We start from the raw sequence: 16556 nt of genomic DNA on the forward strand, positions 1-16556 counted from the left end.
CGTCGACAAAATGTAGTCAACCCCGTTTTTGAAGAGTACAAGTTTGTTGCTCATTGAGATTTAAATATGACATCTTTGGAAGATGCAATAAGAATGTCGGTGCACGTTGCACTTGAGTGTCATAATCTGATAAACGTAAAAATCATTGAATTTATCGAAAGTAGCGACGAAATGATGCCGGAGAATTTAAATTCTTTACATGTTTATAAAATTTTAGACGACTTACCGCAAATTTGTTACAATATCAAAATAGTAACGAGTAACGAACGATTCAAAGATATTTCTTTGCCCGACAATATTTCTACGATGGAATTTGATAAACTAACGAAAAATGAAAATTGTTTGATGATCATAGGTTTCGGAATTTTAACAAAAAATAGAAACGATTTATACGAACAATTGTTGTCTGCCATAATGCCAAGAGGATTTCTTCTGACATTGGAAGAGTTAGATGCTATTTACGATTACTCATGTCTGGACAAATATGAATTAAAAGTAATTTTGGAGAAACGCACCAATGATAAGACAATTATATTATTAAGAAAAATACAAGATTTTAAGACGAATCAGCAGATTGTGAATGTAAATAATTACGAATTTTCGTGGATAAATGAGATTAAATCATTCATGAACGTGAAAAATGACAACATAAATACGAGGATTATAATCGTTGCAGAAGGAGATTTCGAATGCGGTCTACTCGGCCTTGTCAATTGTTTGCAAAAAGAACCGGGTGGTGAAATGATTAGAAGTGTATTTATTCAAGATGGAGATGCGCCTGCTTTTTCATTGCAAGAATCGTTATATATGAAGCAGCTACAACTAGATTTACCCATCAATGTTATACGTTCCGGCATTTGGGGATCCTATAGACATTTTCCATTATCATTATTAGAACAAAAACTCGTACAGAATGCTTATGTTTCTCAAATGATACGATTTCAAAAAGATTCAGTATTTAGAAAAATAGTGATAATTCCCTTAATAAATTAAGAAATAGTTTTTTTTACTGTAATTTTAAGAAGTTTAAAATAACTTGTTATATTTATTTATTTTAGGTGCGAGGTGATCTAAGTACTCTTTGTTGGATGCAAAGTAGGATATCTTTAGTCAACAGTAATGAAGAAAATCTAGTAAGAGTAGTCTATGCATCTATCAATTTTAGAGATGTCATGATAGCTAGCGGTGGACTCGCCATTGAATCTATTACAACCGAACGAAATAATAATTCTTTAATTGGAATGGAATTTACTGGTTTTAATAAAACTGGGCAAAGAATAATGGGATTATGTTCAACAGGGTAAGCGAATATTAGATAAAAACTTGATAAAATCTTAATATGTATGTGAATAGAATCTTAATGTGTATATTCTTAATAAAAATAAACGAATATTCTAAACGTATATTCTTAATGAAATAATTAAATATTTGTATATTTAAATTAGAAAGTTGTTTTCGGTGAAGTAAAAAATGAAAAAGTTGCTATATTTTACATGCTTCTTTTCATTCTTTACCTAACCTTTACATATTATTCACAAAAAATATTAAAAAACTTCTTTGACTTAATTTTAACATAATATATTTTTATATGATTTTCTAAATTATATTATTTTCAGAGGAATGACAAATATTCTCATAACTGACAAATATCTCTAGTTGGATCATACCTGACATGCGGACGATGAAAGACACGGTTCCTTGTGTATATAGCACGTGTTATTACGCTTTGTATTTGAGTGGTAAAATGAAAAAAAACGACAAAATATTGATTCATTCTGGTACGGGAGGTGTTGGTCAAGCTGCCATTTATCTTGCCCTTTACGATGGTTGCGAAGTGTTTACGACGGTTGGGAGTATCGAGAAACGAGACTTTATAAGAAAAACGTTTCCTTCTATTCCCGAGGATCACATTGGAAACTCTCGTGATACGAGCTTCGAACAAATGATTATTCAGGGAACAAAAGGTCGCGGAGTGAATATCGTATTAAATTCTTTATCTGAAGAGAAACTACAAGCGTCCGTCCGTTGCTTAGCAAAGGGTGGTCGTTTTCTCGAGATTGGAAAGTTTGATATGGTCTTCAATAATCCTCTAGAAATATTTGCATTTTCAAAAGATATTAGTTTTCATGGCATCTTATTGGATAAGTTATTTTCTGCAGAACCAGAGAGTAAGGCATACTATGGAACAAGTTAATGAAAGGCTTAAAGAATGGCGCCATCAAACCGTTATGCAGAAAAGTTTTTGAAAAGCATGAAATAAAAACTGCTTTTAGATATATGGCTGCTGGAAAGCATATTGGAAAGGTATGATAGTTAATGTACATATAATGGAGGAAGTATAATTACAATTGAAATATTAAATTTTCAAAAAAATGCGCACATTTTTTGTTTTCTTTATATTATCTTTAATATTAGAATTATTTTAATATAAATAAAAATCACTCCTGTTTATATTTTGAAACACAAACATATCTGTGCCAAGAATACTTCTGTTTATTTTCCTTAATTAAATTTTAATATTGAATGTAAATTGTGACGCAAACTTTTCCACTTTAAGTAATATTTTTATCAAGAGATTTTAAAATAAAAAAATTAAATAGCTTTTTCTGATGTATCTTCTTAACTATGTTGTAATATGTAAAAGTCCATTGTGCTTCTTTTCTCTTTATGTTTATTCCGTATGTTCCAACCGGAATCTGGATCGCGGAAGCCACCTATCGATCACGCAAGCCTCAGATGTTCGCGCGACTCCTCCGAAAACTATCATTCTTATTGCGATACGTACAATTATCCGCCAATACAATTAAGCGCCATCCCTTCGCGTCCACTGAAAAGTTCTGGCGCCGTATTCTAACTGCGAGCTTACGCCTAATTCCGGCGCGCAGGGATTTATCGATCTGCCAATCCTCAATCGATTTATAACGCGTCAACAATTAATTGGTCCACACAAGCAGCAAGAAAGCTTCCGCCTTCTGCTCCGACTTGTGTGCCTGCTTCTTGTTTTGCCGTTTGTTGCTTCAACATCGCGCTGCTCCTCAGCGTTTGTTGTTTTCCCGAAGTACCGCGAATGAAATTTGCTGTGAAAGTTTCACGTTTGTCGCGTGTAATTAAAATCGCAAATCGAAGGCGAGTTTCGTCCTGTTGGTCCCGCGCGTGGTCAAATAAGGAAAGCGAAATCTTCCTCGCCGTGTGTGCGGATTCTCTGCTATCTTGGCTATCGAAGGACCGGGGAGAAATTCACGAGAGCATGTGCGAAAGAAATATTTTCCAATGGTCCGCGTAATATCAATTGACTGTCGCGTGAATAATCAAATTTCATGAACATTGTAAGTACGATTCCGAAATATATTTGTGACTCTTATAGTGAGAACAACTCTGATTCTTTCACGCTTTCCGCGTATCGGTTCCCAGTCGGGAGCGATCCCGCGCCTGATCCCGATTAATTATCCTAATTTCTATACAATGTTTATTTGGAAAAACTCTCTTTCTTTTAAATATTTTTTATCAATTCTTTTAAATCTCTTTACAAATACATTTTATTTGATAATTTATTCATTTTTATAGGTTCTTATCTGTAATCTTCATTTTTCCTAATAGCTTCTCGCCTTTTGTATGTTCTTCTTTTTTCCTCTTCCTGATACTTTAAAATATAATGTAATATTATTTACAGATAATGATAAAAGTTCAAAAAGAAGTTGAACTGGAAGCACCTATACTTGCATATCCCCGGTATTATTGCCTGGAACACAAATGCTACATCGTTATAGGTGGTCTGAGTGGCTTCGGTCTAGAATTAATTGATTCGTTAATTTTACGTGGCGCAAGAAATTTAGTATTAACTTCGCGTACTGGGATAAAAAATGGTTATCAACAATCAAGAATAACGTTATGGCAATGACGTGTCTGTCATCAATCTTATGAGGTGAATGTTCAAATCGTTACAGCTGCTGATACTTCGAAATACGAAGACTGTAAATCTATATTGCAATTTGCCGAAGAACAAGGTCCCGTGGATGCTATATTCAATCTCACAGTTGTGTTGAAAGATGACATATTCAAGAATCAGTCCCCACAAACATTCGAAGAATCCTTTATCTCAAAGGCATGGACGACGAAAAGAATGGATGAAAGTAGGAGTATAGGGAGAGTTCTAACTCTGGTCCTCTCAGGGGGGTGAGGCGCGCGGGGGATTACGGAGGCGCGGGGGAATGACGTCACGCGGGACGGAGGGATTTCGGCGGCGGCGCGTGTTAGATGTTTTATGGTAATATTATATTACATGCCCGGCTGATAAACAGTATTGCGTACGGACATGTTCGGTTTATAAATAATATAAACATCAGCATTTTTTAAATTGAGATTATGATCATAAGTAGGTATATAGGGGGAGTTCTAACCCTGGTCCTCTCAGGGGGGGGTGAGGCGCGCGGGGGATTACGGGGCACGGGGGAATGACGTCACGCGGGACGGAGGGGATTTCGGCGGCGGCGCGTGTTAGATGTTTTATCGCAATATTGTATTACATGCCCGATTGATAAAATATTTATAAACAATATAAACAGCGGTACTCCTTAAGCAATATTGTATTATATATCCTAACGCGTTGGAACATGTTTTTGCAAAACAAAATGGCTCTCGCGGTACACCCCACCCCCACCCCACCCCCTCGCCTCCAATATAGGTACCCACCACCACCCCCACCCCCACTCCCTCACCTCCGATATAAGTAACTCTAGATTTTTTTCCGTTCAACGTATCCTTGTCTCTCTCTCATTGAATTACGCAGCATGCACATTTATAAACAATATAAACAAATGGTACCTCCCTGAATCGTCTTCCGCAATTTTTTCTCGGAAGGAATGCAATGCATATCAGCGCAGATGTTCGGCTGCTTTGTACCCTTGCTTCCACCGCTCGTATATCAGCGCCGATGTTCGGCTGCTTTGCGTTTTCGCGGTACATCCCTCACCCTTGATATAAGTAATTCTAGATTTTTTCCCGTTCGACGTATGCTTATCTCTCTCATTGAATTACGCAGCATGAGAATTTGTAAACAATATAAACAAATGACACCTCCCAGAATCGTCCTCCGTAATTTTTTCTCGGAAGGAATGCAACGCGTATGAGCGCCGATGTTCGGCTGCTTTGCACCCTTGCTTTCGTGGTACACCCCTTACCCCCGATATAAGTAATTCTAGATTTTTTCCCGTTCGACGTATCCTTATCTCTCTCTCATTGAATTATACATCATGCGAATTTATAAACAATATAAACAAATGGCACCTCCCAGAATCGTCTTCCGCAATTTTTTCTCGGAAGAATTTTTAACGTATCAGCGCCGATGTTCAACCTTTTTATAAACGCAAGCAAACGCAAAAAAAAGTACACCACGATATAGTAAACTTAAAACTCTTTATTCATGTTTTTTTTACATATTTGTTGTCTTACGTATTATATGGACTAAAAGTTAAAGCCGCCAGCTCGCAATCAACGAGTTGATGCTTGTTGAAAGCGTCACTCGCGCGTATTACATTCGATACTTCTTTAAGATCCGTTACAGCGGACGCGATATTGGAGAATTGCGTAAATTTGACATCGACTGTTTGGATAATTTTACCTAATCGATCAAAAGTTACATCTATGCATTGATCGAGATCGAACATACGATGTAACGTCGATTCTACCATCATCATGCATACGTTCGAAGATTCGAGACTTATGAGTTTAGCGTCGTTAATCGTACGAACTCGCACTGTTAGCGGTCCAACGCTTATAAAATTATACATGTCGTGAGAGTCGTTCCGAAGGAGATTTAGAATATCGCGACGTTGCTCGCAGAGTCCCTTCCATGTTTCGAGAGATAATATCAGTCCCTTTCCCCGATGATCTCCTATGATAATCTCCACGTAACTCGGCGGACCCACGTTGATACAGATTTCGAGGAATTTGAATTCCGTAGCTGTCAATGCGTATCGTCTGCCTAGTATACGAACCGCACGACGCTCCGACGAAATGCTACGGGAAAAATTAAAATTAAGTAATACTAATAATACAATTTGTAAAAAATAGAAAAATGTTAAACGAAACTTACTCGTCGTATTTGTTCTCAAACGATGGAGTTTTATCACGACTCGGCACGTAATTATTCACGTGTCTTCCGATACCGCCACTGCTGCTACCGCTGCTGCTTCTTTCAACGTAGTACATTTCTCTGGGAGGTTATGAAAAGTGAATTCACGAGCGGTTAACACGACACTGATCGTACAGGAATTAATCGGTTATACCCGACGCTCATTTATTAAAAATATAATGTAGTGGTGGGGAATCAATGTTTCTAACGCATTGGAATTTAGGAGAAGGGGGAGGCGGTGCTCGAACAAAAGAATTCTTAGAAACGCATGCAAAGGATTAGGGTGGGGTAAATAAGAGATAACGCATATTAATGTTTACATATTTTATTTTTATCGCAATTCTTTCTGGCGTCGCGACCACCAATTAAATATTTTGAATACATTTTGTAAGGCGCAATTCTTAACATGTTTTCCACATCGCATACTATTCGTATCGTCTAATTTATTTAGAGCATCGATATCTTCGTAATCCGCATCCAAGGTTTCAATAATACAGCCGTTCCCCGCATCGTCTAGTATATCGGCCAACCATTTTCGCTTTTCAAGTCCTTTGACGTACACGACGGACGATTCTTCTTCTTCTTCTTCTTCGTGTATCGTACCAACGACAGCTGTTGTAATCGCACGCTGAGCCAAGCCATACGGAACGTTTCCGTCTTCCCATTGTAATCCGTGATGATTTCTAATCAGCCATGAGACTTGACATCGCTCAGATTTTGTAAGCGTGTGCCACGGTACGGGACTTGCGAAAAAATAATGCGATAGAACGTATCCCTTTCTCAAGATTGCCGCTTCCTTCACGATAAAATTTTTCCCAACGATAAATCCTTGCAGATCCACAAACGTTGGTACGGACATGACGAGATCTCTCTCTCTCTTCGATACGCCAGTCGAGAGGAACGGCAAAACTCTAAAACCATCTCGCAAGACTTTGATTTATATCATGCTCCTCTTCCCCTTCTCTCTTGCGTCGATGTTATCGCAAACACTTAGGTGATTTTGCGTACAACGTTGGTCAACGGATTGTACTGGATCACGCGATCGTGTATGATGAGACAGTACGCAGTGGTATTCGGCGGCACGTTCTCCTTACACTCGAATTCCAATCTCACATCCACAGTTGCGCTCTTGACCGATTCGTTTTGTCGAGAACAATCGATAATCACGAACGGACCGTAAAGTTGAAACATCCCGACGGAGAGACTCGGCTCGAGATACTCGTATCCGCAATAATTCTTGCAGAAGCGCATATACGTGTCGTACAGAATGGAATATCTGTTTTTATCGAAATCCCGATTCATATCATCGTACGGATAATATTCCGAATTCAGATAAAGTTTAACGTTGACCAATTTACAGTGGTCGAATTCACTCGCATCCTTAGACATGACATTCTTCCGACCTGCCTGCAAAGCGAAAACGACGTATCGTGGTTTCTCCAGCTGAGTCGCGGTCTTAATGGCCCACGAATGCTTGGTTGTAAGCTGCAATAGCGGATACTCGTACAGATCCCACGAGCGAAAAGCCATGCTGAGATATCGTCCGCTTTCCAGAGCACGGAGCATCGACAACTTTTTGATTTCGCTCAACAGCACGTGAGGTATTCGCCATTGTATCTTGAATATGTCGAGCTCAGGCTCCTGCGCCGAATTTCCATGCAGACAATTGTCGTCGTTGCGCGATCGTATCAAGATTAATTCGTGACGAGCGTTAATCACCACGCGTCTGTAATCCTCGCAAAATCCCAGCAACATGTAGAGCGGTACGCAAAAATTGAAATATCCATTCGCGTTGGTCGACGGCTCCCAGCCGGCGTTTTTCATAATCACGCTTCTATCGGATGATACCGTTACATAGTTTTTGAACGTAGTAGTTATTCCTACGTTTCTATTGCGATCAATCTCAACGCCGTCGAGTTCGTATCGAATTTCGTCGAACATGAATGCGACGCAATTATTTCCCAGTACCAATTCACTTTCTCCTTCAGCTGCTGGTCTGTGTTTCGTTAGTCGTCCCTCGATGTATAGGAAACTCTCATGCGGCAGCGTATACAGATCCTGTTGTTGTATGGGTATTCTTATCTCGTCATTGTGTCCGAACGTTGTATTGGCGAACGGGTTGTGTGAGTCTCAACCTTGACGATACGATCGTCAAAGATAGGTTCGTCACCGATGTTGAGAATGTCGGTCATCGTTCAGCTGTTTCGCACCGCGAATCCCAAAGATTGCAAAAACGCAACGTTCGATGCGCTGAGTTTCTTTTTCTCGGATGATTGGATATTAGCGAACGTCGACGTTGATGTTGTTGGTGTCGCTGATTTCGTAAAGATTGCGTTATCTCTCGCGTCTTTCGATCCGTTCAACACGAGCATCTCATACGTCGCATACGTACGTTATCGCCGCAGCCGTCGTACGTGCAATCTTACGGTGATCTCTTCTCCTCGAAAATCGAGCAATCGTCCGTTCTGGTCGACAATGCGTAACGTTAAATCCGTAATGCTCCGCGCGATGATCGGAAGGTAAATGATCTGCGCCGGCGTTTCCGATATCTTATATCCCGGCGGTACCCTCGGTGAAAATTCGTGTATCGTATGAACGAGTTTGCCGTTGTTGTACGCGCCCGCGGTCACGTTACATTCTACGCGGATAATATTAACGTTGATAATGTTAATCGGCATGTTCGATTCGTACCATTTTCCCGGCTCGAGAATACGATTCGAGAATCCTAGCAGCGATCCAATGTTGTCGGGTTTGCTAAAGTTTAATCTGTATGCGCATTTGATCTCGCTTCTCATTGTATTGTAATTAGCGCGGAGCACTATCGGATATTCGCCATCTTCGTAGTCATCGCCGTCAATGTATTTCTTATCGCGATGTTTCCGTGAAATTGCACGTTTCAAAAATTCATGTATATCTCGCAACTCGTACGATCCCTCGGGAATCGTAATTTCCGCGTCGTCTTTGCCAAAGTAAAATTTATTATTCGAGGAATTCACGTTCGGTATCGTGTGATAAGTCTCAAAATCCGTTAGACCGAGTTCGTATTCATCGTCGCCCAAGTCTACAGTGGGAAAGAAATTTGCCGCGAGAACGCTACTCTTCCCAGTCAACGTGAATGTCATAGACATGTCGACAAAACTGTTGAACGAATACTGAGTTAAATAGCGCGATATCCGTCTTTAAACTCGCACGCATCGACCGTTCGAAGAAATTGCAAGCACAATTGTCCGCAAATGCTCTGATCGTAAGTTTGAACAGGCGTGTGATTGTACTGTATCTTCGTTACGTTTCGTCCGAAATATCGCACAAGTTCCTTGGGAGGTCGAAGATTGCCGAAACTGTCGAAATATACGACGCGATTCCCCCTCTTTGCGTACGCTACCCAATGAGTACCCGGTCCTTCGACGCTATCTAAATTTACGATGCCGTTCTCGTTTTGATAAATATCACCGATCGGTAAAGAGTCGCGCATGAAAACGCCTCTAAAATATGGAATGCGCATACGTTTCGCCAGTTGTAGCAATTGTACGTTGGTAGTTGCGCCCTGCGGCATTTTTAACGTCTCTTTGACGTTTTTTTTTTTTTCTTCTTCTCGTTGAGACTCCTCGTCCGTGTTTGTAAGGAGCGAGGTATAATCCGCGACCTTCCATGGCGCGATTGTGACGTAGCATCTCGTGCATCTGACGTTGCGCGGCTTTTCCGTCGTTCACCACCTTCGCTACACCCGCCGCTCCGCCGATCAGGGATCCGAGCGCGCCCAGCATTGGTAGAATCGGCAATACGCCGCCGCATTTCGCTACCGGAAGTATCCGTTTCTTCACAGTTTTCTTCTTCGTCTTCGTCCTCTTCAGGCCCATACCGAGCTTCGTCTTGGCTTTCATCGCCGCCCAGACAGCTGTGGCGGCGGCTCTCTCAGCGAGAGTCGAATCTCTCGCACCGATACGATTTCGCGCTTTCTCGGCGAGTATCTTATCCGCCGCGTGTCTCTCGGTGAGATCGTTGCTCCGAGAGTACGCTATATCGTGCTCGCGACACGCCGCGTCCAATAAATTTATACCTCGATCGCCTCTGGCTAATCGCTTCCGCAACCGCGTGCCTGGGCTGCAAAACTGATAGCCGGGAATATGGAATTCGATCGGAAGTGCGTTTATCGCACGATTTAAGAGACCGCTGCCTCTTACGATTCTCGCTGACATACGTAGCAATCTTTTATCAACGGAGGCGGACTGTCAATGTGCGTTCGCTGCCACGGCTGGTTGTAATGTCGCATGCACGAACGATATTGTCGAACCTCCGGATCAGCCTTTATATATTCAGGAAGCTTGTCCCACAATCGTTCCACGTAATCACCGAAATTTTCCAGTAAAAGAATCTTCGGAATATACTGCAGCTGTTTGGCGGTAAGTCCGAGAATGTCTCTCTCGTCCGACAGAAGGAGAAACATTTTTGATACTGAACGGTTTCGAGTCGCGACACCTCTATAAATAGGCCTCCCCCTCGCGATCATTCGCAAAATTGATTCGAAACAGAAAACATGCGGTTCGTACGACAGCCTTTGACGATACGCGTGACGAATTGCGACGACAGATTACGCTCGATGGGGGACAACGCGGAGATGCGCAGACACGGTACGATGTTACCGACTACTATACGCGCGATCGTTTGTGGTCCCTCGAATTGTGGTAAAACTAACGTTTTGATAAGTCTACTGGAAAGTCCACACGGTGTACGTTTCGAGAACGCGTACGTGTACTCAAAGTCGCTGCAACAGCCGAAATATCGATATCTGGAGAATTTATTGACGCCGATCGACGAAATCGGCTATTTTACGTTCTGGAATAACAGTGACGTCATTCCACCGTGCGAGGCACGTCCAAACTCGATTTTTGTCTTCGATGACGTGGCGTGCGACAAGCAAGATACGATAAGAGAGTACTTCTCAATGGGTCGTCACTCGAACGTCGACTGCTTCTATCTTTGTCAGACGTACGCGAGAATACCGAAACATCTTATACGCGACAACGTTGAACCTGCTGATCTTGTTTAAACAGGACGGTACAAATTTGAAACACGTGTACAACGATCACGTGAATACCGATATGTCGTACGAGGATTTCAGTGAATTATGCCGTACTTGTTGGCAGCAAAAGAATGGATTCCTAGTGATTGATAAGGACAGCGCGCTTACGAACGGGCGATACAGAAAAGGATTTAACGTGTTCGCGATACCGCGAAATGATTAGTCGCTGTCGACATTCCGTCGAGAAGGGTGAAACGCTCGACGTTCCGTCAACATGGCTGGAAACGATAATATTCGCGAGCGTGAAAGGATTGCGCGGGAGATGGAGAAAACGAACGAATCGATCCGCAAGAAACATCGCGCTTTGGAGACCGGTAAGATCGACGAAGATATCGCGGTCACGACTCATTTTAGACTTATTATCGAGCCGCTGCAAAAGATCGTCGACAACTCTAGCGCAATCGCGGTGAAAAAAGAGCCGGAGAGTAACGCTGACGCTATAATTAAAACGTTACCCATCAAGCGATACAAGGAGGAGGAAGAGGAGGAGGAGGAGGAGGAGGAGGATGCGATACCGAAAAAGAGGAAACGATCGGTGAAGGCGAAACGTTTATCGATGTCGCGTATATCCGATCTATCGGAGACTTTATCGGATGAACCGCCGATAACCTCTACACCGTTCGCGCCTAAAATCGCGCAACTCGCGATACCCGAATCACTCGCGATCGAAGATGTTTTCGAAACTACGGGCAATCCGCCCGAAACATCCGTTCGAAACATGTTACAAACGTCGGAAGGTCAAGAAGTGTTACGAGAGAACTTGGGACCACTGGGGCAAAAATACATGGGCGGTCTTCTTAGCGGTGACGAAAGAAAAAAAAACGCGATCGATCACGTGTATGGCGTCTATTTCGACGAGAATGGAATGCGTCTCGGTAACAAACGATTCGGCATTGACAAAGATGACTCTATAATCATAGACAATGTAAGATACATCGGTACACCGGGATTATACGAGTTGATCTTCATGAGAATTCCCAATGACGCCATATATACTGAGGACGATGCGCAAAAATATAAGAGCATATTGATGGCAACGAGTGCGCATAAACGTCGATATAATGCGCAAGGTCAATTAAAAAGCAACAAGGGATACAAGTATAAACAAATAATCGCGCCGTTGATGTCGTTCGAATCGAAAAAGAAAAAAACGGGAACGGGAGTATTCACGCCTCGCGCGATGACGCTAACCGACAATAAGATCGATTACGTGCACTGGGACGATCCCAACGAGCTAGTGGATCGCCTGCGATTGCTCGATGCTTCGCGTCGAGCTGGCCACAACGCTCACGACAACGAGATCTTGTCGATCATAGAGGAACTTCGCGAAGCCGGCATTATTATAAATTAAACGGCGCCTCGACGAAACTAATCAGTCGATCGACGTCACTCGCATCGAAAAACAATGCCTATCAACAAATTTGGATTATTCGAACGGAGAAACGAAGAAATCAGCACGAGCGATCATTGGGGTAAATTGGTGACGAGTTACTTGCGTCAAAACGCTCTGTGTCGCGTCACAACGGACTATGACGCGAGGTCGCGCAAGATTCGCCGTGTAGCGCAACCTGAGGCTGATACCGATGCTGTCAACAAACTGTACGTGGAAGAATGCGTTAAAACGTTGAAAAATCAACGGAAAGAATCAGATGAGAAGCTGACTGCGTTCGAGAAGGATCTGCGAGCTTTGCAGGCTGCGATAAACGAGCTTCGTTGTACGATTAACGCTAATTCAGAAACGGCTATCAATCTGTAATGTGCTGTAGTGAACGGTTAAGGAACGGCTATTGTACAATTATTAAACATCTAGAAAGGTTTACCGAACGGCTACGAACAATTATCCGACGATTATCGAGCTATAATGAGTGGCAGTGATCGAAGAGGAAACGGTCTCGAACGAGGCTACGAACGATTCAAGAACAGCTGCGAACGAGGCTACGAGCATCTCAAGGACGGCTGCGAACAAGGCTATGAACACATCAGGAACGGCTACATACGAGGCGGCATACAAGTCCACAACGGCTACGAACGAGTCAAAAACGATTGTCAACGAGGCTACGAACGGGTCAGAAACGACTGCGAACGAGGCTACGAACTGCTTAAAAACGACTATCAACAGGGTCAATCGCGCCAACAAAGTGATCAAGAACGGCAGTGAACGGCAATTGAACGGCAGTGAACGGCTAAGGAACGGCTATAAACGGCAATCGAACGGGTCAGTAACGGCAATCAAACAGCTATTGAACGGGTCAGCAACAGCAATCGAACGGCAGTGAACGGCAATTGAACGGCTACGAACGGCAATTGAACGGCTATAAACGGCAATCGAACGGGTCAGCAACGGCAATCAAACGACTATTGAACGGGTCAGCAACGGCAATCGCAGGCGATCCACTAGCTCGTTGGGATCGTCCCAGTGCACGTAATCGATCTTATTGTCGGTTAGCGTCATCGCGCGAGGCGTGAATACTCCCGTTCCCGTTTTTTTTCTTTTTCGATTCGAACGACATCAACGGCGCGATTATTTGTTTATACTTGTATCCCTTGTTGCTCTTTAATTGACCTTGCGCATTATATCGACGTTTATGCGCACTCGTTGCCATCAATATGCTCTTATATTTTTGCGCATCGTCCTCAGTATATATGGCGTCATTGGGAATTCTCATGAAGATCAACTCGTATAATCCCGGTGTACCGATGTATCTTATATTGTCTATGATTATAGAGTCATCTTTGTCAATGCCGAATCGTTTGTTACCGAGACGCATTCCATTCTTGTCGAAATAGACGCCATAAACGTGATCGATCGCGTTTTTTTTTCTTTCGTCACCGCTAAGAAGAGCGCCCAAGTATTTTTGCCCCAGTGGTCCCAAGTTCTCTCGTAACACTTCTTGATCTTCCGACGTTTGTAACATGTTTCGAACGGATGTTTCGGGCGGATTGCCCGTAGTTTCGAAAACATCTTCGATCGCGAGTGATTCGGGTATCGCGAGTTGCGCGATTTTAGGCGCGAACGGTGTAGAGGTTATCGGCGGTTCATCCGATAAAGTCTCCGATAGATCGGATATACGCGACATCGATAAACGTTTCGCCTTCACCGATCGTTTCCTCTTTTTCGGTATCGCATCCTCCTCCTCCTCCTCCTCCTCCTCTTCCTCCTCCTTGTATCGCTTGATGGGTAACGTTTTAATTATAGCGTCAGCGTTACTCTCCGACTCTTTTTTCACCGCGATTGCGCTAGAGTTGTCGACGATCTTTTGCAGCGGCTCGATAATAGGTCTAAAATGAGTCGTGACCGCGATATCTTCGTCGATCTTACCGGTCTTCAAAGCGCGATGTTTCTTGCGGATCGATTCGCTCGTTTTCTCAATCTCCCGCGCAATCCTTTCACGCTCGCGAATATTATCGTTTCCAGCCATGTTGACGGAACGTCGAGCGTTTCACCCTTCTCGACGGAATGTCGACAGCGACTAATCGTTTCGCGGTATCGCGAACACGTTAAATCCTTTTCTGTATCGCCCGTTCGTAAGCGCGCTGTCCTTATCAATCACTAGGAATCCATACTTTTGCTGCCAACAAGTACGGCATAATTCACTGAAATCCTCGTACGACATATCGGTATTCACGTGATCGTTGTACACGTGTTTCAAATTTGTACCGTCCTGTTTAAACAAGATCAGCAGGTTCAACGTTGTCGCGTATAAGATGTTTCGGTATTCTCGCGTACGTCTGACAAAGATAGAAGCAGTCGACGTTCGAGTGACGACCCATTGAGAAGTACTCTCTTATCGTATCTTGCTTGTCGCACGCCACGTCATCGAAGACAAAAATCGAGTTTGGACGTGCCTCGCACGGTGGAATGACGTCACTGTTATTCCAGAACGTAAAATAGCCGATTTCGTCGATCGGCGTCAATAAATTCTCCAGATATCGATATTTCGGCTGTTGCAGCGACTTTGAGTACACGTACGCGTTCTCGAAACGTACACCGTGTGGACTATCCAGTAGACTTATCAAAACGTTAGTTTTACCACAATTCGAGGGACCACAAACGATCGCGCGTATAGTAGTCGGTAACATCGTACCGTGTCTGCGCATCTCCGCGTTGTCCCCCATCGAGCGTAATCTGTCGTCGCAATTCGTCACGCGTATCGTCAAAGGCTGTCGTACGAACCGCATGTTTTCTGTTTCGAACCAATTTTGCGAATGATCGCGAGGGGGAGGCCTATTTATAGAGGTGTCGCGACTCGAAACCGCTCAGTATCAAAAATGTTTCTCCTTCTGTCGGACGAGAGAGACATTCTCGGACTTACCGCCAAACAGCTGCAGTATATTCCGAAGATTCTTTTACTGGAAAATTTCGGTGATTACGTGGAACGATTGTGGGACAAGCTTCCTGAATATATAAAGGCTGATCCGGAGGTTCGACAATATCGTTCGTGCATGCGACATTACAACCAGCCGTGGCAGCGAACGCACATTGACGGTCCGCCTCCGTTGATAAAAGATTGCTACGTATGTCAGCGAGAATCGTAAGAGGCAGCGGTCTCTTAAATCGTGCGATAAATGCGCTTCCGATCGAATTCCATATTCCCGGCTATCAGTTTTGCGGCCCAGGCACGCGGTTGCGGAAGCGATTAGCCAGAGGCGATCGAGGTATAAATTTATTGGACGCGGCGTGTCGCGAGCACGATATAGCGTACTCTCGGAGCAACGATCTCACCGAGAGACACGCGGCGGATAAGATACTCGCCGAGAAAGCGCGACATCGTATCGGTGCGAGAGATTCGACTCTCGCTGAGAGAGCCGCCGCCACAGCTGTCTGGGCGGCGATGAAAGCCAAGACGAAGCTCGGTATGGGCCTGAAGAGGACGAAGACGAAGAAGAAAACTGTGAAGAAACGGATACTTCCGGTAGCAAAATGCGGCGGCGTATTGCCGATTCTACCAATGCTGGGCGCGCTCGGATCCCTGATCGGCGGAGCGGCGGGTGTAGCGAAGGTGGTGAACGACGGAAAAGCCGCGCAACGTCAGATGCACGAGATGCTACGTCACAATCGCGCCATGGAAGGTCGCGGATTATACCTCGCTCCTTACAAACACGGACGAGGAGTCTCAACGAGAAGAAGAAAAAAAAAAAACGTCAAAGAGACGTTAAAAATGCCGCAGGGCGCAACTACCAACGTACAATTGCTACAACTGGCGAAACGTATGCGCATTCCATATTTTACAGGCGTTTTCATGCGCGACTCTTTACCGATCGGTGGTATTTATCAAAACGAGAACGGCATCGTAAATTTAGATAGCGTCGAAGGACCGGGTACTCATTGGGTAGCGTACGCAAAGA

The 16556-nt window shown here is 43.5% G+C and overlaps 1 pseudogene; it reads left to right on the plus strand.

The window, feature by feature from the left end:
* Positions 1–2193: 2193 nt before the first annotated feature.
* LOC112637845 overlaps positions 2194–16556 on the plus strand; it is a 37930-nt pseudogene continuing 23567 nt past the window's right edge.

This window comes from Camponotus floridanus, unplaced genomic scaffold (genome assembly GCF_003227725.1).
Source record: "Camponotus floridanus strain SB8 unplaced genomic scaffold, Cflo_v7.5 scaffold210, whole genome shotgun sequence".
Lineage (NCBI taxonomy): Eukaryota > Metazoa > Arthropoda > Insecta > Hymenoptera > Formicidae > Camponotus > Camponotus floridanus.